We start from the raw sequence: 25,947 nt of genomic DNA, 5'->3' as shown, positions 1-25,947 counted from the left end.
AAATTGGCAAAGATGAAGTCAAGCTTTCGCTTTTTGCAGATGACATGATATTATACATGGAAAATCCGACAGACTCCACCAAAAGTCTGCTAGAACTGATACATGAATTCAGCAAAGTTGCAGGATACAAAATCAATGTACAGAAATCAGTTGCATTCTTACACACTAACAATGAAGCAACAGAAAGACAAATAAAGAAACTGATCCCATTCACAATTGCACCAAGAAGCATAAAATACCTAGGAATAAATCTAACCAAAGATGTAAAGGATCTGTATGCTGAAAACTATAGAAAGCTTATGAAGGTAATTGAAGAAGATTTAAAGAAATGGAAAGACATTCCTTGCTCATGGATTGGAAGAATAAATATTGTCAAAATGTCAATACTACCCAAAGCTATCTACACATTCAATGCAATCCCAATCAAAATTGCACCAGCATTCTTCTCGAAACTAGAACAAGCAATCCTAAAATTCATATGGAACCACAAAAGGCCCCGAATAGCCAAAGTAATTTTGAAGAAGAAGACCAAAGCAGGAGGCATCACAATCCCAGACTTTAGCCTCTACTACAAAGCTGTCATCATCAAGACAGCATGGTATTGGCACAAAAACAGACACATAGACCAATGGAATAGAATAGAAACCCCAGAACTAGACCCACAAACGTATGGCCAACTCATCTTTGACAAAGCAGGAAAGAACATCCAATGGAAAAAAGACAGTCTCTTTAACAAATGGTGCTGGGAGAACTGGACAGCAACATGCAGAAGGTTGAAACTAGACCACTTTCTCACACCATTCACAAAAATAAACTCAAAATGGATCAAGGACCTGAATGTGAGACAGGAAACCATCAAAACCCTAGAGGAGAAAGCAGGAAAAGACCTCTCTGACCTCAGCCGTAGCAATCTCTTACTCGACACATCCCCAAAGGCAAGGGAATTAAAAGCAAAAGTGAATTACTGGGACCTTATGAAGATAAAAAGCTTCTGCACAGCAAAGGAAACAACCAACAAAACTAAAAGGCAACCAACGGAATGGGAAAAGATATTTGCAAATGACATATCGGACAAAGGGCTAGTATCCAAAATCTATAAAGAGCTCACCAAACTCCACACCCGAAAAGCAAATAACCCAGTGAAGAAATGGGCAGAAAACATGAATAGACACTTCTCTAAAGAAGACATCCGGATGGCCAACAGGCACATGAAAAGATGTTCAGCGTCGCTCCTTATCAGGGAAATACAAATCAAAACCACACTCAGGTATCACCTCACGCCAGTCAGAGTGGCCAAAATGAACAAATCAGGAGACTATAGATGCTGGAGAGGATGTGGAGAAACGGGAACCCTCTTGCACTGTTGGTGGGAATGCAAATTGGTGTAGCCGCTCTGGAAAGCAGTGTGGAGGTTCCTCAGAAAATTAAAAATAGACCTACCCTATGACCCAGCAATAGCACTGCTAGGAATTTATCCAAGGGACACAGGAGTACTGATGCATAGGGGCACTTGTACCCCAATGTTTATAGCAGCACTCTCAACAATAGCCAAATTATGGAAAGAGCCTAAATGTCCATCAACTGATGAATGGATAAAGAAATTGTGGTTTATATACACTATGGAATACTACGTGGCAATGATAAAAAATGAAATGTGGCCTTTTGTAGCAACGTGGATGGAACTGGAGAGTGTGATGCTAAGTGAAATAAGCCATACGGAGAAAGACAGATACCATATGGTTTCACTCTTATGTGGCTCCTGAGAAACTTAACAGGAACCCATGGGGGAGGGGGAGGAAAAAAGAAAAAAAAAAAAAAAAGAGGTTAGAGTGGGAGAGAGCCAAAGCATAAGAGACTGTTAAAAACTGAGAACAGGGGCGCCTGGGTGGCGCAGTTGGTTAAACGTCCGACTTCAGCCAGGTCACGATCTCGCGGTCCGTGGGTTCGAGCCCCGCGTCGGGCTCCGGGCTGATGGCTCAGAGCCTGGAGCCTGTTTCCGATTCTGTGTCTCCCTCTCTCTCTGCCCCTCCCCCGTTCATGCTCTGTCTCTCTCTGTCCCAAAAATAAATAAACGTTGAAAAAAAAAATTAAAAAAAAAAAAACTGAGAACAAACTGAGGGTTGATGAGGGGTGGGAGGGAGGAGAGGGTGGGTGATGGGTATTGGTGAGGGCACCTTTTGGGATGAGCATTGGGTGTTGTATGGAAACCAATTTGACAATAAATTTCATATATTAAAAAAAAATTAAAAAAATATATATTTACAAAAAAAATAAAGTAAAAAAATAAATTAATTAATAAATTAAAAATGGTATAAAAGAGACAAGCTAATTATATCATGATAAAGGGGTCAATGCATCAAGAAGACATAACAATTGTAAACATTTACACACTTAACATTGGAGTACCTAAATATATAAAGCAAAAAATAAGAGAAGTAAATGGAAAAATAAATGGTAATACAATAATTTTTGGCGACTTTAATACCCCACTCTCCACAATGGATAGATCATCTGATACAGAATCAATAAGGAAACAGCAGATTTGAACCATGCTGTAGACCAAATGGATCTGATAGACTACAGAACATTATTTCCAGCAACTTCACAATGCAAAATCTTCTCAAGCACACATGGAACATTTTCTAGGTTAGACTAAATATTAGGCCATAAAACAAGTCTTATCAAATTCGAGAAGAATGAAATCGTACCAAATATCTTCTCTAACCACTATGGCATAAAACTAAAAATCAAAATGACACCACTTGTCATTAGGGAAATACAAATGAAAGCCACAAAGAGATATCACCTCATGCCTGTTAGAATGACCATTGTCAAATAGACTAGAGACAACAAATCCTGGTGTGGATGTGGAGAAAAGGAATGTTCATTATTGGTGAGTTTGTAAATTGGTGTAGCCACTATGGAAGACAGTATGGAGAATTCTCAAAAAATTAAAAATAGAACTACAATATGATTCAGCAATTTCACTTCTGGGAATATTTTCAAAATAATGAAAACACTAACTTGAAAAGGTATCTGCATGCCCATGTTCATAGCAGCATTGTATATAATCGCCAAAACATGGAAACAATTTAGTGTCTATCAATGAGTGATTGGATAAAGAAGTTGTGCGTACACACACACACACACACACACACACACACACACACACCCTCTGAAATATTGAGTCATAAAAAAATGAGAAAATCCTGTCATTTGCAACTACATGGATGGACCTTGAAGGCATTATGCTAAGTGACATAAGTCAGACAGAGAAAGACAAAATACTGTGTGATTTCACTTATATGTGGAGTCTAAACACAAAAACAAAAACAAACTTGTGGTTACCAGAGGTGGGGAGAGGGGTAGGGGGAATTGGAGGCAGGTTGTTAAGAGGCAGAAACTTCCAGTTATAAGATAAATAAGTACAAGGGATGCAATGTAACTGATGACTGTAGCTAACACTGCTGTATGATATATAGGAGAGTTGTTAAGAGAATAAATCCTGAGTACTCATTCCAAGAAGAAAAAAGTTTTTCCTCTCTTTTTTTCTTCTTTCTTTTCTTTTTATTGTATCAATATATGAGAAGATTGATGTTATTTGAACCTATTGTGGAAATCATTTTCACGATATATGTGAAACCATTATGCCACGTGTCTTAAATTTATACAGTGATGTATGTCAATTATTTCTCAATTAAACTGGAAAAAAAATTTAAAAACCAGAAGATCTGTCAACTCTGGATCTATACTCCCTCATTACAGTGAACAACTAGACGTGAGTATCTGGTAACGCTTTTTTTAAAGTCCTGCAGTCCTTCAATTCAGCAGTCTTCATTTGGGATCCCTTTGCTAATGGATATTAACTTCCTGAACCCTAGGGCATTTGAACTTTTGATCTCTGTTGCAAAAGGATACATAATGCTACTTTCAGCAGTATCTAGCAAATATTTAATTTTTCTAAGTAGTTAATTTTTAAAAAAGTGATCTCTAATTATGTTTGGTTTCTTGTGTACATTTTCCTAGCAAGAGATACAAATATTCTAGTTCTGTTTAGAATCTTATTTCTCACTGAATGTGTATCCATTTGAACTTTGAATTCATACTTCAGGTGTATGATTCATTGTCAATGTACAAGAAAAATCAGGTCTGTGAAGCTGCAAAATGGGAGGCCCAGTTCCTGGCCAGCAATTAACTCATCAAGATGGTAATGCTCAGTAAGACACCTTTGGACATGTTCTGGCTACCTTATTTGCATTTTGAAACATTAGCACAAGGAAAAAAAAATCATGTTTATGACAGAGCAGCTGAAAAGATCTAATGATATTGGAACAGTGCAAATTCTCAAGCAGAAAAGAAGTATAACTGGAAATATTCTGTAAAATTAGCATGAACTTTTATTACATGCATATATATTTCAACTCTTCTGAATGCAGAAGATAATAGCTTGCAAAGAGTATATTTTCTTCCTGAATCCCATTGATAATTTTAGTTATGATGAGGATATTTAATTTCAGTGAAAAGCTTGACTAAGGTCAGTTCCTATTTTCATTTGGCTCAATGAAAGCTTCAGAATGGATCTAATAGCTCTAACACCTAATCTTAAATAACATGATGACATTTACATTTATTTGATTCATAACTAGACCTTGAGATATTCAGTGCCAAGGAAATCAAAAGCCCATCAAATGTAGAATTATACTTTCTTTGTCACATTTAATTATTATTTTTTGACTTTCATAAACTTCCATGAACAAATGGAAAATTTGTGCCAAATAAAAATATAGACTTTGGTTCATTATTAAAAATACACACTCTGTCATTGCAAATTTGTATGGTCCACAGTGGTTAGATATATTACCAAGATAACTAAAATACCAGCTATTATACATAGTTTGGTTCTTCCCACAGTAATGTTCTTATTATCATGTCCTCAAACTCATCAACTTCTCTGAGGTACATTCCTTTTTAACACTGGGCCAATGTGATTCCTCACTCCTTTGAATTCTGTGCTACATATTATGTGTGTTATTTTATATGTAATTAAAAAAGCTTTTTTTTACTATAATATTGACTTCTATTTCACTTCTCGAGACCATGTGCCTTGTTTGCTGCTATTGTGTGGTAGTGGTAAACATTTCTATGATCTTACTCTCATCCTCTTTTGTGAACTCTATAAAATAAGAGATCAAGTTGAAAGAAAATAAAAGAGAATGAAACAGAAGGATAACATAATTTTTAGAGAAATTATCACAAATAGAGCATATTGGAATGGGAAGCAATAGTGTTACCAGAGGAAAGACAGAAGAAATGGAATGGTAAAATATCTAGGAATGTAATTACAAAGAAAAAAAATTTTAAGTTTATTCGTTTTGAAAGAGATCATGAACATGTGTGGGGAGGGGCAGAGAGAGAGGGAGAGAGAGAGGGAATCCCAAGCAGGCTCCATTCTACCAGTGCAGAGCCCAATGTGGGGCTTGAACCCATGGAGCATGAGACCTGAGCCAAAGTCAAGAGTTGGACACTTGACTGACTGACCTACTCAGGTGCCCCAAAGAAAAACTTTCTTGAACTGATGTAAACGATCAAAAGCGTACAACTTATTACAGAAAAAATAAACAGTAATGAATTGTGAATCAATCCTGGCGATGTTATTGGACTTTAAGAAAAAAGAAAAACCTCAACACTTACAAAGAATCATTTCTAGTGAATTGTGGACTTAAATGTAAGAGTTAAAGGAGTAAATCATTTAGAAGAAGAATAGGAGGACATCTTTATGACTTTGGGAGTAGTAAATATTTCTTAAATAAGACACACAAACTGCTAGATATAAAGGGAAAATTGATAAATTAAACTAAAGTTAGGAACGTCTGCTTATTATAAGATAACATTAAGAGAGTGGGTGGGAGAAGATATTTGTCATATTATAAATATACACACATGCATATATAAATAATAAATGTCTTATTTATGGAATACATGAAGAATGCCTACAAAATAAGAAAAAGTGAGACAACACAGTAGAAAAATTGCAAAGACCTTGAACAGACACATCACAATGAAGGACATACAAGAAGCCTATAAACATATGAAAAGGTGCTCAACTTTTGTTAGTCATCAAGGAAATTGCAAATTAAAACCAAAATGATAGGTCACTTTGCAGTCACCAAATTGTCTAAACTGAAAATGCCAAGTGTCGGACAGGATGTGGAGTAACTAGAACTCTCATAAACTATTGATAGGAGTGTGAATTGGTATAACCACTTTGGAAACCTACTTTTCAGTATTTAGTAAAGCTGAATACATATCCTATGATCCAACAATTTCACTCCTTTGTATATATATATTCAACATATGCTTACCAAAAGGAATGGCCAAGATTATCGTAGTAGTGCTATTTGTAATAGCCCTGTGTCAGGGATTGCCAAGACCAACCCCCAAGTTTGATGATTCACTAGAGGACTCACAGGACTCAACAAGCCTAAAGTCATGTTCACAGCATAATTTCTTGTAGCAAAAGGGTAACAAAACAAGGCAAAATCAGCACAGGGCAAAGCTTATGGAGCAAAGTCCTGAGGAAGCCTGAAAAGCTTCCAGAATTCTATCCCAATGGAGTCACACAGGACATGCTTAATTATTCCAATAAGAAGGTATAAATAACATCTGTGAAATGCTGTCTACCAGGGAACCTCTGTAGAGGTCAGTACTTCAGGTTTTTGTTGGGGCTGGTCAAGTATGCAGCCTTTACATGGCATGCACCAGAATGCCAGTCTTCCAGAAGGAAAGCAATGTTCACATAAACCATATTGTTTTTATAAACAGTCTAGATACAATGAGCCTTTTAAAATTAGGGTGGCAGGAACCCTTTCCAAATGCAAGTTCTCAGCTACCAGCTAAGGGCCAACAGTGTGTGCAATCCAGTCTAAGGATGACAGTCAGTCCTGCTATAGTTGGTTGTTTTTGCACAAGCTTCAAAGTGGATTTAATTCAAAAGTGTATCAACAGTAGAATGGAAGAATGCATAAATAAATGTATATTCATACAATGGAATACTATATAATAAAGAATTATAATCCAAACTTTCATGCAACAATATGTATGAAACATAATGCTGAGCAAGAGAAACCAGACATAAAAGGATAGACATCATATGTTTCTATTTGTATAAAGTTTAGTAATAGGTAAAATTAGACATCATAGTGATTGAAGCCATCTGGGAAGTTATAACTATTATAGGGGAGCTTCTGAGATATTGATACTGTTTTGTTTATTGATTTCAGTGGTAGTTACATGTTCACTGTGTAAATATCCTTTGGGTCAACACTTATAATTTGTGCTCTTTTCTGTATTATATTTCTTTTTTTTTTTTTAATTTTTTTTTCAACGTTTATTTATTTTTGGGACAGAGAGAGACAGAGCATGAACGGGGGAGGGGCAGAGAGAGAGGGAGACACAGAATCGGAAACAGGCTCCAGGCTACGAGCCATCAGCCCAGAGCCTGACGCGGGGCTCGAACTCACGGACCGCGAGATCGTGACCTGGCTGAAGTCGGACGCTTAACCGACTGCGCCGCCCAGGCGCCCCTATTATATTTCAATAAAGACTTTACTTAGAAAGTTTTTAAGCTAAAAAAGTAGACTCCTGCATATATTTAGGCAGAAGAAACAAGTTATTTAGAAAGCAAGTAAAAGAGTTTTCTGAGTAAAATAAAATAAATAAAACTTCTTTATAATATTAAGATAATAAAAATATATATAATTTATTGAATGTTTATACCAGGTATTCTAATGAGTTGCATTATATTGCTCTATATTCTTCAGTATGATAGCCACTAGATACATGTGCTCACTGAGCACTTGAAATGTGGCATGTCCAAATTTTATATATGCTATATGTTTAGCTATAAGGTATAAGTACAAAATATACACCACATTTTGAACACTTAGTATAAAAAGAATGCAATATCCCATTGATATTTTTATATTGTTTACATATTGAAATGACAATGTATTATTGAATATATTGGGTTAAGTAAATATATTTTTAAATTTAATATATATTTTTTAATGTTTATTTTTGAGACAGAGAGAGACACAGCATGAGCAGGGAAGGGGCAGAGAGAGAGGGAGACACAGAATGTGAAGCAGGCTCCAGGCTCTGAGCTGTCAGCACAGAGCCTGACGTGGGTCTCAAACTCACGAACTGTGAGATCATGACTTGAGCCGAAGTCGGACGCTTAACGGACTGAGCCACCCAGGCGCCCCAAATTTAATATATTTTTTTGTTTTTCCCCTTTAAATGGGAGTGCTAGAAAATTTAAATTTATAACAAGTGGCTCATGTTATGTCTCTATTAGATAGCACTAATACAGTACATGTCATTAATTTCTTACATCTGACCTAAGAGATAATAGTCCCATTTTACAGATGAGAACACAGATTTAGAATACAAAGAAAAGGTTATGTAATTTTTAAATATCACATAACAAGTAATTAGCAGAGCCAAATTATATATATATATAATATATATATAATATAATATATATATATAATATATATATATATAATATGTATATGTATTATTGGTACTGTGCTGTTTACCTCTCTGCTATATTCTCAGAATACACGGGGCATGATTTACCAGAATTTTACGAAAGAGTGAGTGATTCAAGAATTCTATGTTTCACCAAGCTATTCTTCCCATATAAATGCAACAAAAAATTTTCTTATGTATCCAAAGGCTCAGAAATACATTACTTACATATCTATCATACCAAAATCTCCATCTAAGCACTCAATTCAGCTAGTTAGGGGGGGAAAAAAAAGAATTGTTGAATGGCAAGTCCATGGTATGAAGGGAGTGGTAGTGGGTTTTGAGTCTATTTAAGCATTTAATTGAGTCTAATTATTATCATAAGTAGAATTATAAAAGATAAATGTAATCCCTTGAATAATATGTATTATAATTTTAAATAATTTTTTTAAATGTGACAATTTTTTGTGATTTCAAAATCCCAGAGCATAAAAGCAAAAACCAGGGTGTGTGTAGAGAGGTGGAAAAAGGTTGAGAAAGTATGTAATTTAATAATTTCTTCAGAGGTAATAAATAGAATTTATTTAATTACTGAACCTGTTAAGCTGTCAACTATACCCTTATGTCATTAAAAGATACAAAAGTAAACACTAATGGAACTAAAAACAGAATTCACAACTTACAATATCCTGAGAATAGGTATCATAGAAAAATAGACCATAAAATAAAAGAGAGAAAAGAAAGAAAATAGCACAGAATCAGAAATAAAACAGAATCTTTTTGTTTATTTATTTATATATATATATTTTGAGAAAAGAGAGGCAGAGAGAGGAGAGAGAGGATCCCAAGCAGGCTCTGCACTGATAGAGATAGAAAGATTAAGAGCAGAAATATGATATAACAAATATAGTCTTATATTTTATTTTCTGAATACAAAAGTAAGCTGTAGTAGCAGAGTTATGTTTAAAGACTCCAAGGCATCTATTTCCATATGCTTTTCTCATTTCTACTTCTCATAGTTCTTAAGTCTCAAATCTTGTTGACTATTTAATATGTTTATATTCTTTGACAAGCAGCAGCACAATTTAGAAATGTTAATGTCTCATTTTTAACCATCTCTGTTTAACTTGTGACTACATGTAGTTTTGCTTTAGAATGTAGCAATAACATTCTTAAATGGAAGCATTTTAAACACTTTATCTTTCCTAGATCTCAGCCTCTAATTACCTGGATACAAAATGAAGGCAGTAAGAATACAGGTACAGATACCAACAGGAAAACAATAATTTGTACCCTCAGTATAATGATTATATATATCTTTGATTTGGAGACTGTTGTTTCTACATATTTTCTTTAGACTAAAATTTCTTGCCTTTTTTGGAGAAAATTCTGAAATAGCAAATTTGGTGTACCAGAAATCTATCTGCTTATTCTCTTAAATATTATTGATACATCAGTATTCCCAAGCCATAGCAGTTTTGAGGCATAAACTCAGTCTCAATTATAGTCACACAATAGAATGCATTTTTTTCAGGTGTGATCCCATCCATTCTGTATTTTTTCCTTCCAAGATTTTATTTAAATTCAAGTTAGTTAACATAGAGTGTAGTATCGGTTTCAGGAGTAGAATTTAGTAATTCATCACTTGTATATAACACCCAGTGCTCATCCCACTTAGTGCCCTCTTTAATGTCCATCTCTATTTAGCTCATCCCCCCACCCACCTCCCCTCAAGCAACCCTCTGTTTGTTCTCTATAGTTAAGTCTCTTGGGTTTGCCTCCCGCTTTGTTTTTATCTTATTTTGTTTTTCCTTCCCTTCCCCTGTGTTCAGCTGTTTTATTTCTTAATTTCCACATGTGAGTGAAATCATATGCTATTTGTCTTTCTCTGAATGACTTATTTCACTTAGCATGATACACTCTAGTTCCATTTACATTGTTACAAATGGTAAGATTTGATGGCTGAGTAATATTTCATTGTATGAATATATACCACATCTTCTTTATCCATTCGTCAGTTGATGGACATTGGGTTTCTTTCCATAACTTGGCTACTGTTGATTTTGCTGCTATAAACATCAGGGTGTATGTGTGCCTTCAAATCTGTATTTTTGTATCCTTTGGGCAAATACCTAGTAGTGCAATTGCTGGTCGTAGGGTAGCTCTATCTTTAACTTTTTGAGGAACCTACACACTGTTTTCCAGAGTGGCTACACTAGTTTGCATTCCCACCAACAGTGTAAAAAGTTTCCCCTTTCTCTGCATCCTCACCAACATCTGTTGTTTCCTGAGTTGTTAATTTTAGCCATTGTGACTGCTGTGAGGTCATATCTCATTCTGTTGCATTTCTATACACCAATAATGAAGCAACAGAAAGAGAAATCAAGGAATAGATCCCATTTCCAATTGCACCAAAAACCATAAGATACCTAGGAATAAATCTAACCAAAGAGGTAGAAGAGATGTACTCTGAAAACTGTAGAACACTTACGAAAGAAATTGAAGAGGACTCAAACAAATGGAAAAAAAAATCCCTGTTCATGGATTGGAAGAATAAACATTGTTAAAATGTCTATACTACCCAAAGCAATCCACATATTCAGTGCAATCCCTATCAAAATATCACCAGCATTTTTCACAGAGCCAGAACAGGCAATCTTAAAATTTGTATGGAATCAGAAAAGACCCCAAATAGCTAAAGTAATGTTGAAAAAGAAAAAGTGGGAGGCATCGCAATTCCAGACTATAAGCTGTATTATAAAGCTGTAGTAATCAAGACAATATGTACTGGCACAAAAACAGACACATAGATCAATGGAACAGAATAGAGGACCCAGAAATGGACCCACAACTACATAATCAACTCATCTTCAACAAAGCAGGAAAGAATATCTAACAGGGAAAAAGACAGTGTCTTCAACAAATGTTGTTGGGAAAACTGGACCACTTTCTTATACCATACACAAAAATAAATTCAAAATGGATGAAAGACCTAAATGTGAGACAGGAAACCATCAAAATCCTAGAGGAGAACACAGGCAGCAACCTCTTTGACCTCGGCTGTCGCAAATTCTTACTAGATGTCTCTGGAGGCAAGGGAAATGATAGCAAAAATGAACTAGAGACTTCGTTAAGATAAAAACCATCTGCACAATGAAGAAAACAATCAATGAAACTAAAAGACAGCCAGCAGAATGGGAGGTGATATTTGCAAATGACATATCAGATAAAGGGCTAGTGTCCAAAATCTATAAAGAACTTATCAAACTCAATACCCAAAAAGCAAATAATCCAGTTAAGAAATGGGCAGAAGACATAAACAGGCATTTCTCCAAAGAAGACATCTAGATGGCTAACAGACACATGAAAAAATGCTCAACATCACTCATCATCAGGGAAATACAAATCAAACCCATCCATTCTTTAGAAATGCCAACGCTCTTTCACCATTGACTCCTATTGTTCTTCAGATATTTTTTCCTCTCTACTTCAGACACAAAGCCTCCAATCAACTGCAAGAGAATCACCTATTTTTTTTTCCTGCCTTACTTCATTGTGGTAATGTTTCCTGTGTTCCCAACAGGGAATTTTGTCATTCATGCTCATTCAAGATATTGCTGTGGATGCATGCAAGAGAGGTTGTAGTTGCTCTCTGGAGTTGAGTGCTTACAGCTACATCATGATTTTACTACTGATTTGCTGCGGTCTACATGTGATCTGTTGCCTGTGTCCAATGTTGAGGGCACTGATAGGTGAATCATCCCCATCTTTTTTTACTGCTACCAAAGCCACTGGCTCTGTCTTCCATCACTGCTGAAGCTGTCGACAACAATGTCTCTAATGCCTTGCATTTTGAATGGTATATATATATATCATTGAAAATCTATAAAGACTATATATATATGGTGATTTATTGAAAATCTATAAAATTTATAGTTATTTGAGTTTTGATATTTACTCACTCTTTTATCATAGCCCCTTGCTTTAAGATGCAAGTTGGAGTAAATTAGTACTTTTTTTGGACAGGCACATGATAATTAAGAATCATCTCTTTCTTATGTCAGTCAATAGCATATCCTTGAACCAAATCTCTGTCACTTAACTCTTCCTTCCATTTCAGATCAACTATTTATCAAAGCAATGTGGCACTGGCATAAAGACAAACATAGAGATCAATGCAATAGAATAGAGAGCCCAGAAATAAACCCTTCCATATGTGGTTAAATGATTTTTAACCAGAGTGCCAAGACCATTCATTGGAGAAAGGGCAGTCTTTTGCACAAAGGGTGCTGAGAAAACTGGGTGCCCACATGCAAGAAAATGAAGTTAGAACCTTACCTTGCATGATATACAAAAATTAACTTGAAATGAATCAAGTACCTAAGTTTAAGACCTAAAGCTATAAAACTCCTAGGGAAAAACATAGGGCAAAAGCTGCATGACATTGGATTTGACAATGATTTCTTGGATCTGACAAAAAAGGGACAGGCAACAAATGAAAAAAAAAAAGACAAATTGGACTTCAAGCAAACTGAAGATTTTTGTGCACGAAAAAATGTCAACAGAGTAAAACAGAGTAAAAAGGCAACCCAAAGAAGTGGAGAAAATGTATGAAGATCATGTATCTAGTAAGGGATTAATATCTGGAATTTAGAAAGAATTCCTAAAACTCAGCAACAACAACAACAAAAAAACCCCAAGCAACCCAATTCAAAGATGGGCTTGAATAGACATTTCTCCAAAAAAGATATACAAATGGCCAAGAAGTTCATGAAAAGACACTCAATATCCCTCATCATTAGGGAAATGCAAATCAAAACTACAATGACATACCATCCTACAAACCCAATATGATGGCTACTATAAAAAAAAACAAAATAATAAATGTTCTTGAGGATGTGGAGAAATTGGAATGCTTGTGCTGTATTAGTGGGAATGTAATCTGGTCTAGCCACTATGGAAAACAGTAAGTGGTTTCTCAAAAAGTTAAAAATAGAATTACCATATGATCCAGCAGTTCCACTTCCGGGGATATAACCAAAATAACTGAAAACCCAGTATCAAAGAGATATTTGTACATCCATGTTTATTTCTGTATTATTCATAATAGCTAAAACGTGGAAGCAACCCAAGTGTCCATCTATGGACAAGCAAAATGGAAAAGCAAAATGTGGTATTGTACATACAGAGGAATATTATTCAGCCTTTAAAAAAAAGAAATGCTGATATATGCTACAACATGGATGAACCTGGAGGACATTATGGTAAGTGATGTAAGCCAGTCAAAAAAAGACAAATACTGCATGATTCTACTTAGATAAGATACTTAAACGCAGTCAAAATCATAGAGACAGAAAGTGTAATGTGGTTGCCAGGGGCTGGTGGGAGAGGGGAAAGAAGAGTTATTGTTTAATGGACATAGCATTTCAGTTTTACAAGATGAAAAAGGCTATGGAGATGGATGGTGGTAATGATTCCACAACATTATGAATGTACTTAATACCACATAATTGTACATTTAAAGATGGTTGACATGGTGAGCATAGTACCTTCTAGTTCCATCCAGGTAGTTGCAAATGGCAAGATTTCATTCTTTTTGATGGCTGAGTAATACTCCATTGTATATATATGCCACATCTTCTTTATCCATTCATCCATCGATGGACATTTGGGCTCTTTCCATACTTTGGCTATTGTTGTTAATGCTGCTATAAACATTGGGGTACTTGCGTCCCTCCGAAACAGCATACAAATTAGTCAGAGAAAGACAAATATGACTTCACTCATATGAGGACTTTAAGACATAGAACAGATGAACATAAGGGAAGGGAAGCAAAAATAATATAAAAACAGGGAGAGGGACAAAACATAAGAGACTCTTAAATATGGAGAACAAACAGAGGGTTACTGGAGGGGTTGTGGGAGGGGGGATGGGCTAAATGGGTCATGGGCACTAACGAATCTACTCTTGAAATCATTGTTGCACTATATGCTAAATAATTTGGATGTAAATTAAATAAAATTAAAAAAAGATGGTTGAGATGGTGAATTTAATGTTATGTGCATTTTATCGTAATAAAAAATTGAAAAAAGATGTTATCAAACAAAATGGAAGACTCATTTCAGGTAGCTAGGGAGTCAAGCCAGTTGTGTATGCACATAATAGGCATCCACATTAATGAGTGCATGGCTATCTTAAACACAATTTCATAGATTTTTTTTTAATTTTTTTTTCAACGTTTATTTATTTTGGGGACAGAGAGAGACAGAGCATGAACGGGGGAGGGGCAGAGAGAGAGGGAGACACAGAATGTGAAACAGGCTCCAGGCTCTGAGCCATCAGCCCAGAGCCTGATGCAGGGCTCGAACTCACGGACCGCGAGATCGTGACCTGGCTGAAGTCGGACGCTTAACCGACTGCGCCACCCAGGCGCCCCCATAGATTTTTTTTAATGTTTATTTATTGATTTTTGAGAGGGAAAGCAAGGAGGGGTAGAGAGAGAAAAAAAGAGAGAATCTCAAGCAGACTCCTCACTGCCAGTGCAGAGTCTGATGTAGGGCTCAAACTCACAAAGTGTGAGATCATAACCAGAGTCAAAGTCAAGAGTCAGATACTTAACCTATTGAGCTACCCAGGCATCCCTTGTAAATGTGTTTTTTCCACAAAGTGAACATTTTTTAGAGAGGGGATCAAAAATGTTGCGTGTGGATGAGCATTTCAAGTTTTTGTGAGGTTTTCTTTCAGAAGAGGCTCTCCTCTCTCTTTATTTCCTCCATCCTCTTAGGTTCCTATTCTTTCTGGTAAAATTATTATTTCTTTATATCTGGTAGAATTATTATTATTATCATTATTATCATCATCATCATTGTGGTAAAAAGCACATAACATGAAATACACCCTCTTAAATTTTTAAGTGAGAAGTACAATATTAATAACTATAAGCACAGAATGTTAGATGTATGTATGGTCTGCTCTTCTCTTTTCCTTCCCAAGGAGAAGCCAGGAGGTAGGAATTTCCTCTCCATTGTGTGATGTTGTGCCAGGGAGAGGGATCATGGCAAGACAGTGCCGTGAATTTTCCCACCAGCTTCAGTGTGGCTGTGCGCTCTCCTGGGGAGCAGGATCCTATTACCTGTCTGGATTTCTCATAAAGGGAATTGGTCTGCATATTGTTGAATCAGTGATTCTGTCGGAGGAAAGAGGGTCTGTGGCATCCTATGCCACCAAATTGCTGTCATTACTCCTCTGTCATTCCTCTGTTTAGTACTTGTTCTTGTTACACACAGAGGCTTTTATGGTTTGAGTACTTGAGAATGTGATTGCCAACAAATCATGCTCTGTGCTTTTTATCTGTATTGAAGGAAACAGTTAAGAGATAAAGATGTAATGATAGACACTATTTATTGAGCACTTGTACTGCATCAACAGTTATCCTGAGTCTTTAGACAGTGATATTTAATTTTCACAAAAAAACATTGTGGATATGTTACTCATATTTTCCCAATTTTATGGAAGAGGAAACATATTCACAGAGAACATATTTAGCTTGCCCCATTATTATGCAGCTTATTAGTAGAAGAACTGGGAAGAGAAGCAGGAAGTTTAACTCCAGAGCCCATGCCCGGGAGCCAGCGACAGTACATGGTAATTGTCACACTCGTGTAGCTTACCTCGGTCGGTCGTTGTTCGAGAAGTAGAAAACAATAGGAAAAAACAATACAAGAACATAAAAATAGAAGAAAACTCAGAAAATCCTCAAAATTCAGTGTCCAACTTGGAACATGCATTATAGGTGAAGGGGTTTTTGTTGTAATTTGTTTTTGCTGTTGTTCTGGTTCTGTTTTTAAAGTTATTTTTATTTTTCATAGTTGAAAAGTATTTTTTTTGTTGTTTAAAAACAAGCAGTTTCAAAACACTCCTCATATTCCTTTTGTTGTAAATAAGAAAAAAATAACAGCTTTATCTTCTAGAAAAATAATGAAAAGAGAATACAATTGGTGTTTTGCCAAATTCAAATATGGATCTCCCTGAAAGTCTGTGATAATTAAGATATAGTAAGGGTTTTTTAGGTTGAAATAATATTAGAAATTATTTTTTTTTAATTTTTTTTTTCAACGTTTATTTATTTTTGGGACAGAGAGAGACAGAGCACGAACGGGGGAGGGGCAGAGAGAGAGGGAGACACAGAATCGGAAACAGGCTCCAGGCTCTGAGCCATCAGCCCAGAGCCCGACGCGGGGCTCGAACTCACGGACCGTGAGATCGTGACCTGGTTGAAGTCGGACGCTTAACCGACTGCGCCACCCAGGCGCCCCTAGAAATTATTTTTAAGATGAAAGAGATTTTTGTTATTTTGCAGCTGGTCCTGTTGGGTCAGATTGTCATGAATATTTTTCTTCATTTCTAGCCTCCTCCTTGTGAAACAGCTCCTGTCATAGCAAAGGTCCTGGAAGTCGAGCCACCTGTTCCTTTATCTGCTATACCCTACAGCAGCCCAGCAAGCTTCCTAACTTGGATCCTGGAGTCCTGTTGTCCCTATTCCCACACAACTACCTCTTCCCGATTTTCTGTGAAGATACCTGGGGCTCAGACTTGAGCTGCTGGTAGGTACAGTCAAGTGTTTTGATTCAGCTTAATTGTCCTCCAAGAGGTTTTAGCATAAATATCTCCATCATATTTCTTTATTATATCAACCCTGGTCATTAATATTTATAAGAATTTTTGTCAGTTTTGTGATTTCAAAATGCTATAATTGTTTTGATACACACTGAGATTGACTGACTTTTCATTTACTTGTATTCTTTTGTGATATGTCTGTGTCATTTGCTTTTCTGTTAACATTTGTTTTATGGTTTGTAAAAATTCCTAGCAAATTGAGTATATTAACTCTTTGCTTTTCAAATAATTTGTAAATATTTTCTCACATCTCTAAAATTGTCTCACTTCCAGATATGGTTTTTGGGTGCATCGATGGTTTTGATTTATCAAGTTCACATTATGCTTAAAGTAGCTCATGCTTCAAGCTTATATTTCTTAGTTTTATAAAAATGATCCTTCTGTTATATTTTATCTATCTCCCATTGTATATTTTATCTATCTCATCTAAATTAAGAGGACAACTGATTTCTGGGGAGATTACATTGTATGAGCTAGGGAACTCTATATTTTTAACTGTGAGTTGGAGAACACAGTGCCATTTATTTTTCTTGAATACATTTGATTTTTGTATTTTCTCATTAAGGGAAAAACTGGTTTTTGGTTTGATCTTTGATGTTCTGTAAGCATTTTGGTTTACATTTTATTCTCAATCCCCATATCTTTCCCCTTCAGGAGACTGGCAGTTACTTTATGAGATAGTTCTTCCACCGTCTTCCTTTTCTCTCTTAGCTCTCCTTGGCACCACCTTTCCTTGCTCTTGACTCTCACTTATAATTCACTTTCATGTAATTTTCCTCAGAAGTATCCCAATCTCATAGGATTTTTTTTAAAAAAATTTTCTTTCAACGTTTTTATTTATTTTTGGGACAGAGAGAGACAGAGCATGAACGGGGGAGGGGCAGAGAGAGAGGGAGACACAGAATCCGAAACAGGCTCCAGGCTCCGAGCCATCAGCCCAGAGCCTGACGCGGGGCTCGAACTCATGGACCGCAAGATCGTGACCTGGCTGAAGTCGGACGCTTAACCGACTGCGCCACCCAGGCGCCCCCAATCTCATAGGATTTTTAATAAACTTTTTATGGGAGTATTATATGCAGAAAAGTGTACATATATTTTCTCAAAAACGCATGTAGTTAGCACCCTAATAATTAAAGAGTCTTGTGAACAACCCAGAAATCCCCCCTTTGCCAACACCCAATCAGTATCTTTACTCTTCCCTCAAATTAACCATTGTTCTGATATACCATAGATTAATTTTTTCTGAGTGTTATATAAATAGAAATATACAGTATGTACCAACAACATAATATTGGTTTTTTGCTCAGCATTATGCTTATTTTTGCATAATTTTCCATAATTATAGATCATTCATTCTCATTGCTATGTGATTATAACCACAAATTTATCCATTTTGTTGTTGGTACACATTTGGGTGGTTACTGATTTTTGGCTATAAATAATCATTTTGCTATGAATATTCCAATACATGTCTTTAGGGGAACATGTACATATCATTACAACCTGATTAGCTTTTCTTAGATTTCCTGGCTTATTTTTGACCTTCTGACTGCCTAGATTGGTCTACTATTCCCAGAAACCCAGTGATTGAAGACCCAAATTTGAATTTTGAAAAACAGGACTATGGATTAGGCAAATGTAGGCCAGCCTGGTTATATGCATATAATACTGTTCAAACATATAGTTTTTTGCACTAAATCTTGTGGGTGAAATAGTCTGGATAAGGAAAAAAACTTTAAATTTGGATGAGAGAGGTGCCTTTTCTGACACGGCTTCATTTGGAAGTTGTTTTGGCTGAGGTTTCTTATGTACTAAGTCATTTGGGGAAATTTATTTCCTAATGAACATAAGCTAGTAAGATATTTTAGTATAAAACTAATTCATACAGGAGCACATTTTTAGCTGGTTTCACTTAGATAAAACCCAGATATTTGTCCTTTTTGATGGAACTGTAGAATTAATTTATTTATAGTTCTTGAGTGTTATCCATGGGTTACTGTGACATACATCCTGGGAACACTTGTGTTGAGTGAATGAGAATTTCTCAGCACAGGAGACTAGAACAACCTCATGTGAAGTCACTCTCAGGACCAGTGTGACTGACTCTTGCCCTGAGATCTGTTTTTCATATGTTCAGTGATGTTCTGCATTCAGCCTGCGGCAGAGCCGTACCACTTAATTCTGGGAGGCTTTCTACTGGGCATCAGTGATTTCCTTTCCTAAACTGCAAACACAACTGCCCTTCTGTGGAGGAAAGCAGACAGGTTTGCCTTGGCCAAAGTCTAATGGCCCAGAGTCAAGCCCTTAAGTGCTTTTTCAAGTGCCCAGGATCGGTCTGTTTGGTAGCCCAAGAAGGAAATTACCCAGTCATTTCTGTTCTGGCATTTACCAGTACACAGATGTTTCTTTTGATTTTGTAGGAGAACAAACTTGAACTGGCACTTTTCCTGGAGAGGAGGATACAACTGGTAGGAGATATAAAATATTTTGTATTGACCTAGTTGTATTAGAGAATATATTATGAAAAATAATACTCGATAATATTTTTATCCAAGTGTTCCTTGTCTGTTTCACATAACAGTGTTAGAAACTCCCACAAAACTCTAGCAAAAGCTTGAAATTTACAGGTATCTGTTCCAATGTTTCTTAGTATATGGACCAAAGCCCTAGTCCTTGGGACTAGTCTTTCGGAAAGGGGCCTAAGAATTTCCATTTTTATCAGTCATCTCAGGTAATTTTGATATACACTAACATATGAAGACATATGGCTTAAACTCCAAAGCACACTCAGCTGAATTTACGAGCTAAAATCTGTTTGAGAATAGGAGGAAATTTAAGTGGCAACAAAATGATACCAATTTACCTGGATCAATTGAAATAGTTAAGCATTATTTTAATTGTTTAATTTTAGTCATGCCCTAGAATTTTTTTGTAAGGCTTCAGAGATATAACTTAGAATGGACTCTGTGTGGTGTAACTGTCTCATGAACACATTCATTTATCAGAAGCTAAATGCTTTTCAATTTGATCTTGAATAGACCTTCATTATAGACAATTCCATTCTGTAGACAGTAAGGTTATGGTAGACACATGGTGCACATGGAGCTAGGCTGCTGAGGTCTTCTCCAGGATGCACTTTTTTGTCTAGCGTCATTACTTTGTCACATTTTAGTTCAACTTTTATAACATTGCCATGAACTGTTCTTCACTCTTGTTGCCATAGAGGAGCAGATGAGGAGAGAAGAGAAAGACAAAAGTGAATGAATTTTTTTTAATCTATTAAATGGGAAACCTGGTCTACAAGAGTTAAGAGGAGCTCGTGTCTAAATTCCATGCGCCTTCTTTTTTTTTTTTAGTAACCTATATGTAAGCTTATCTGTTTACATTTCTTAAATAATTATCTTTTTGTACCCATTCATCAGTTGATGGACATCGGGCTCTTTCCATAATTTGGCTATTGTTGAATGGATAAGGAAGATGCGGTACATATATGTATATACAATGGAATATTACTTGCCAGTCAAAAAGAATGAAACCTTGCCAATTTGCAACAATTTGGATGAACTAGGGTGTATTATGCTAAGTGAAATTAGTCACAGAAAGACAAATAATAGGTAGTAAATAAATATAAATGATAAATACATCATATAATTTCACTTATATGTGGTATTTAAGAAACAGAACAGATGAACATAGAAGAGGTAAGGAAAAAATAAGATAAAAACAAAGAGGGAGGCAGTCGCTATAAGAAACTCTTAAATACAGAGAACGAACTGAGGGTTATGGAAGGGAGGTGGATGGGGGGATGGGCTAAATGGGTGATGGGCATTAAGGAGGGTACATGTTGGGATGAATACCAGGTTTTACATGTAAGTGATAAATCACTAAATTCTACTCCTGAAACCAATACTACACTATATGTTAAGTAATTAGGATTTTTAAAAACAGTATCTTTTCATAAAGAAGTTATAATACTTCTATATATACTTCCATATATAACTATATATAACTATATATATATATATATATATATATATATATATATAACAGTATAATACTAATACTGTTAAAAACAGTATCTTTTCATAAAGAAGTTAGGGGTGCTCTGTTGGTTGAACATCTGAATCTTGATTTCAGCTCAGGTCATGATTACAGTTTGTGGGATTAAGCCCCATGCCAGCCAGACTTTGTGCTGCTGGCAGGGAGCCTTGCTCTCCCTCTGTCTCTGCCCCTCCCCTGCTCACATGCACTCACACACTGTGTCTCAAAATAAATAAATAAACATTAAAAAAAAAAGAAGTTATAATGTTTGGATTTGGCTTCATACCAAACATGTGCTTTCAGTGTTAATCTTAGCAGTATTATTTCCTTTTTAACATTTCTTTCCTTGCTGTCACTTCCTACCCTGAGGATTTAAGTTTTCCATGTCTCTGTGAATGGTAAAATCTTAATTATATCCTGATTGACAAAATATAAACCAAGCTTAATTACTAGTACCAGATACTATACCCTAAATTTTTCTCTATTTTAAAAAAAGAATCAGAATAACGTCTCTCAGCTATTTAAGATAACTTTTAGACAGCTCCAAAAGCATAATCATCCACAAACTGAACTTCAAACTGGTTTATGCTGTAACTTTTTATAATTTGGAGTGTTTAAGAGTTTGAGTATTACTTTATCATCTCCATTTGATTTCTGCTGAGCTATAGTGTAATAGCACTTTGCCTTTGTTAATTGTGTAAATGTGGATTTATGGACTTTATATTTTTAATTACAATTTTAGGAAGGTTTTTATAAATTACTATGTACTCATTTATTCATTCTTTCAACAATTTATTTTAGAGTACTGATTGTTGGTCAGCCACCCTTCTTTGTACTGGAGATACAACGGAGGACAAAATTGGCAAAAAAACCCTGATCTCATAGAGCTTTTTGTAGAGGGAGGAGATAGGCAATGAAAATAGCAAATATGAACTATAAGTTAAAAAAAATATTGCTATGGGGTAAAAAGAGTGGGGTAAGAGGGGTGGGAAAGGTTGGTGATGACCTTCATGCTTATGATCTTGCTTACATACCACAGAGCATCAGAATTAACATTGGGATGCTAAATATTATTTACATTGGGTTTTTTACTTTATATAGTGTAGATACCTGTGTTTTATTTTCTAATTTATAACTGGGATTACTGATGTGTTTCAAGAATCCCCTGAATTTAAAATTTTCCTAAAATATGGCCTTATCTGGATAGTCTACTTGGAAAGTATAGCTAAGTGAAGTTAAAAAAAATTTTTTTTAATGCTTATTTATTTTTGAGATAGAGTGCCAGCAGGGGAGGGGCCAGGAGAGGAGACACAGAGTCCAAAGCAGACTCCAGGCTCTGAGCTGTCAGCACAAAGCCCGACACAAGGCTTAAACTCATGAACCCAGAGATCACGACCTGAACCGAAGTCAGATGCTTCACTGACTGAGCCACCCAAGTGTTCCTAAGTGAAGTTTTATTTAAAAAGACAGACACTTGGGGCGCCTGGGTGGCGCAGTCGGTTAAGCGTCCGACTTCAGCCAGGTCACGATCTCCCGGTCCGTGAGTTGGAGCCCCGCGTCGGGCTCTGGGCTGATGGCTCAGAGCCTGGAGCCTGTTTCGGATTCTGTGTCTCCCTCTCTCTCTGCCCCTCCCCCGTTCATGCTCTGTCTCTCTCTGTCCCAAAAATAAATAAACGTTGAAAAAAAAATTTTTTTTAAAAGACAGACACTTAAAATTGTCTCTATTGGTTAAAGTGGGACCAGTTGGCATATTAAACCCCAGTAGGAAATTAGTACTTGTCTTTTTTTTTTTTAGTGCACTGAATTTATGTTAAAGTTGTAAATTTAAAATGCATTTAAAATAATGAGTTCTCTCACTAAAGAATTTTCTTCTCACTAAGAAATAAATTTCAGTGAAAAATTTTCTAAGTTATTAAGAGTTTGAAAAATGGCTTAGACTCATACTTAGAATGAGTAAGGAGAAAATTGGGCAACTTAAGTTATCTTTAAAGTGCTTGCAGTAAGATCTGAATACAACATCGAGTAAATGGGCTTTGGGCCAATAATGGACATGAAAATAGGCTACCTATGTCCCCCTCCAGGAGACTGTTGCCCAGCTATCAACTCCTTCAGGGTGGGCCTCCATTGCAGAGTGTCTCCTTACCTGATGTCATGTCCTTCTTATAGAAGGCCACAACTCACGACAGCCAGGCATACATTAAAAGTCTACTATTTCAGCCCCACATGGACTGTTGTGATGGGCCATGTGTATTCTACAGACAACTGACTACATAATTTTCAGGGCTCAATGCAAAATGAAAATGTGGACCACTTTATTCAAAACTTACTAAGAAGTTCAAGGAGATGACAGTGGAGTAATGAACAAGCACAGGGCACTTCTATTGCACCTACACAGCTTGTAAAGCTGACCCTGGCTCCACAGCATCCCTGGTTGCTTGGCCAAGGTGCTGTGAGGCTTGCATTGCAGTTCAACCTGGATTCCAAGCCAAGTCTTGTGTAACCAACCAATTACCTTATCCTAAAAAATATAAACTATACTTCTGCTGGTTCACTTATAGCTCTAACTAACATGATATGAACAACTCTGGTATCTATAATTCTGTTTTATATGTTATATCCTAATGTTTTACAGTGTAATCTCTGCCTTCCTACCTAAGTCATCATGAATATGATGCTTTTATTCATCCAGTTCATTTTTGCCCTTACACAGAGGTACCTCCAGATTCTTACTCAATTTGAGAGAAGGCTTCTATAAGAAAAACAGTATGAAATTACAAATACAAATTTGGTATGCAAATTAATATTTGCTTAAAATGAGAAAAGAAATAATAGTAAATATGAATTTAAAAACCAGACAAATGCCATGTATATAGGAGTTTTCTGACTGAGCTTTAACCAATCTTTTTAAGTTAATGTTTTTGGCTTCTACTAGGATACTTCCTTCTTGTTATATGTGAATTTTGGTATAACTAATAATTGTGAAAAATATACCAAACTAATAGTTCAACTCACTTGTACACAGCTGATGATTGGAAGAATTTTTCAGACTACTTTCTGCTTTCATGCATTTCAAAGCTTATTATTTTCTCCACTATTTCATTGCAAGGCACCATAGGACATGTTCATGTTAACATATACATTCTAGCCCTGAGCCTTTGTGTTAGTTGCTGGGCCTGTGAGCACAATGGGCAGGAGTATTTCTGGAAGTCATTCCTATACTGGGTCTGCTAGCAATATCTTAACTATATGTGGAAGGGACTGTGAAAAAATAAATATATCCCACTAAATCAACAATAAATGTATCCCCAACTCAACTCCTTTGTTGAATTCTCAGTATGCCTATGGCTGCTCCAACACTACTGGATCATAAGGGAAAGTGTGACAAAGAAGTCAGCATGGAAAGTGACCTTAATTGATTACAGTTATAATATCTTATGTTTTTCAGATTTTGTAAAGATATGATTATGTGCACACATTGTTAGGGCACATGCAAGAATTCAGAAGAGTAAATATACTCAACTTGTTTACACTGATTACAGACCTGATCCTCTTTAAGGAATTTCTGACCTCCACAGTTGATATTTTTCTATGACAATAAGATGCTGATGCCCGTTTTTTTTCAGGAAGTAAATAAATGCAAAGACTGTAGGGAGCTATTCAATATTATTTGTAACTAATGAATCTTCATTCTTAAATAATGAACCAGTGTTAATTTTTTAAATAAGTATTTTATTAAATTCATGGCACCTGGGTGGCTCAGTTGGTTAAATGTCTGATTTTGGCTCAGATCATGATTCCACGAACTGTGGGATTCAGCCCCTCCGCAGGGGCTGATGGCATGGAGCCTGGTTGGGATTCTCTCTCCTTCTCTCTCTATCCCTCCCCCACTCATGTGCACGTGCTCTCTCTCTCTCTCTCTCAAAATAAATACATAAACATTTAAAAAAAGAGGAAGCTTTATAGTTTAAAAAAAAGAATTATTATTATTTTTTTTTATTAAAGGAGGCAGGCCCATTACAATATTGTCACATGGAAATTTACTCTTGCCTCCCCCCTCCCCTTTCTTTTTAGTGTTCTTTCAAAGTAAACTTTTGCAATTTCTTCATGTTGGTCCTCACTGATCAATTAAATATTCATGGCTTGGTCCATACCTTTTTCTCCAACAAATTTAGATTTTATTAGATCTATTCAATAATAAAAATATGTACATTTTTTGAATATACATAATACGTCAGAAACAATGCTAAGGGCTCAGAGTATTACTGAGCTTATTTATTCCTTAATAACATTCTGAGGTGGTATTTCTATTTTCTCTGTTTGAAGGAATGGAGACTGAGAAAGCCCAGAAGCCCAATTTCACACAGCTAGTGAGTACAAATATCCAGAATAGAATTTAGAGTTGCTTGACCCCAGTTTGTGATCTTGACCATTTTATTATGCTATTTTTTCTTTAGAATCCTGCTAGCTACTCTGTAATATGACTTATTTAATCTTATTAATACATCCTAGTGAATATACAATCTCTAGCACTAGTAACAATATAATATTTTTTGTTTGTTTACATCTAGATGTTGAGATCTGAAGGCAGCAGATAGTTTTTGTATCTTTGAATTCTCATGTTCTATAACCTAGAGAAAAGAATACTGCATGAATAAGTGAGTTAGTGAACTGATGAATGAATCTAACAACAGCCAGTA

At 35.9% G+C, this 25,947-nt stretch overlaps 1 long non-coding RNA gene across 3 annotated transcripts in view; it reads left to right on the top strand.

Annotated features, from left to right (window-relative positions):
* The window catches only part of LOC121030818 (uncharacterized), a 218,011-nt gene extending 192,353 nt beyond the window's left edge, over nt 1-25,658 (top strand). For 2 of the 3 annotated variants that reach the window (XR_005790431.1, XR_005790429.1), the window contains 2 exons: nt 16,941-17,136; nt 19,630-19,677. This is a non-coding gene — a long non-coding RNA (uncharacterized LOC121030818). Of the gene's footprint in view, nt 1-16,940; nt 17,137-19,629; nt 19,678-25,573 lie in introns of those variants that run through there. The other variant, XR_005790430.1, reaches the window with a different exon arrangement.
* Nucleotides 25,659-25,947: the final 289 nt, after the last annotated feature.

The sequence above is a fragment of the Herpailurus yagouaroundi genome, unplaced genomic scaffold (genome assembly GCF_014898765.1).
Source record: "Herpailurus yagouaroundi ecotype Mexico unplaced genomic scaffold, PumYag 140, whole genome shotgun sequence".
In the NCBI taxonomy this organism is placed as follows: Eukaryota; Metazoa; Chordata; class Mammalia; order Carnivora; family Felidae; genus Herpailurus; species Herpailurus yagouaroundi.
The sequence above is the reverse complement of the archived record's forward strand: the minus strand, read 5'-3'. Positions and strand labels throughout refer to the sequence as shown.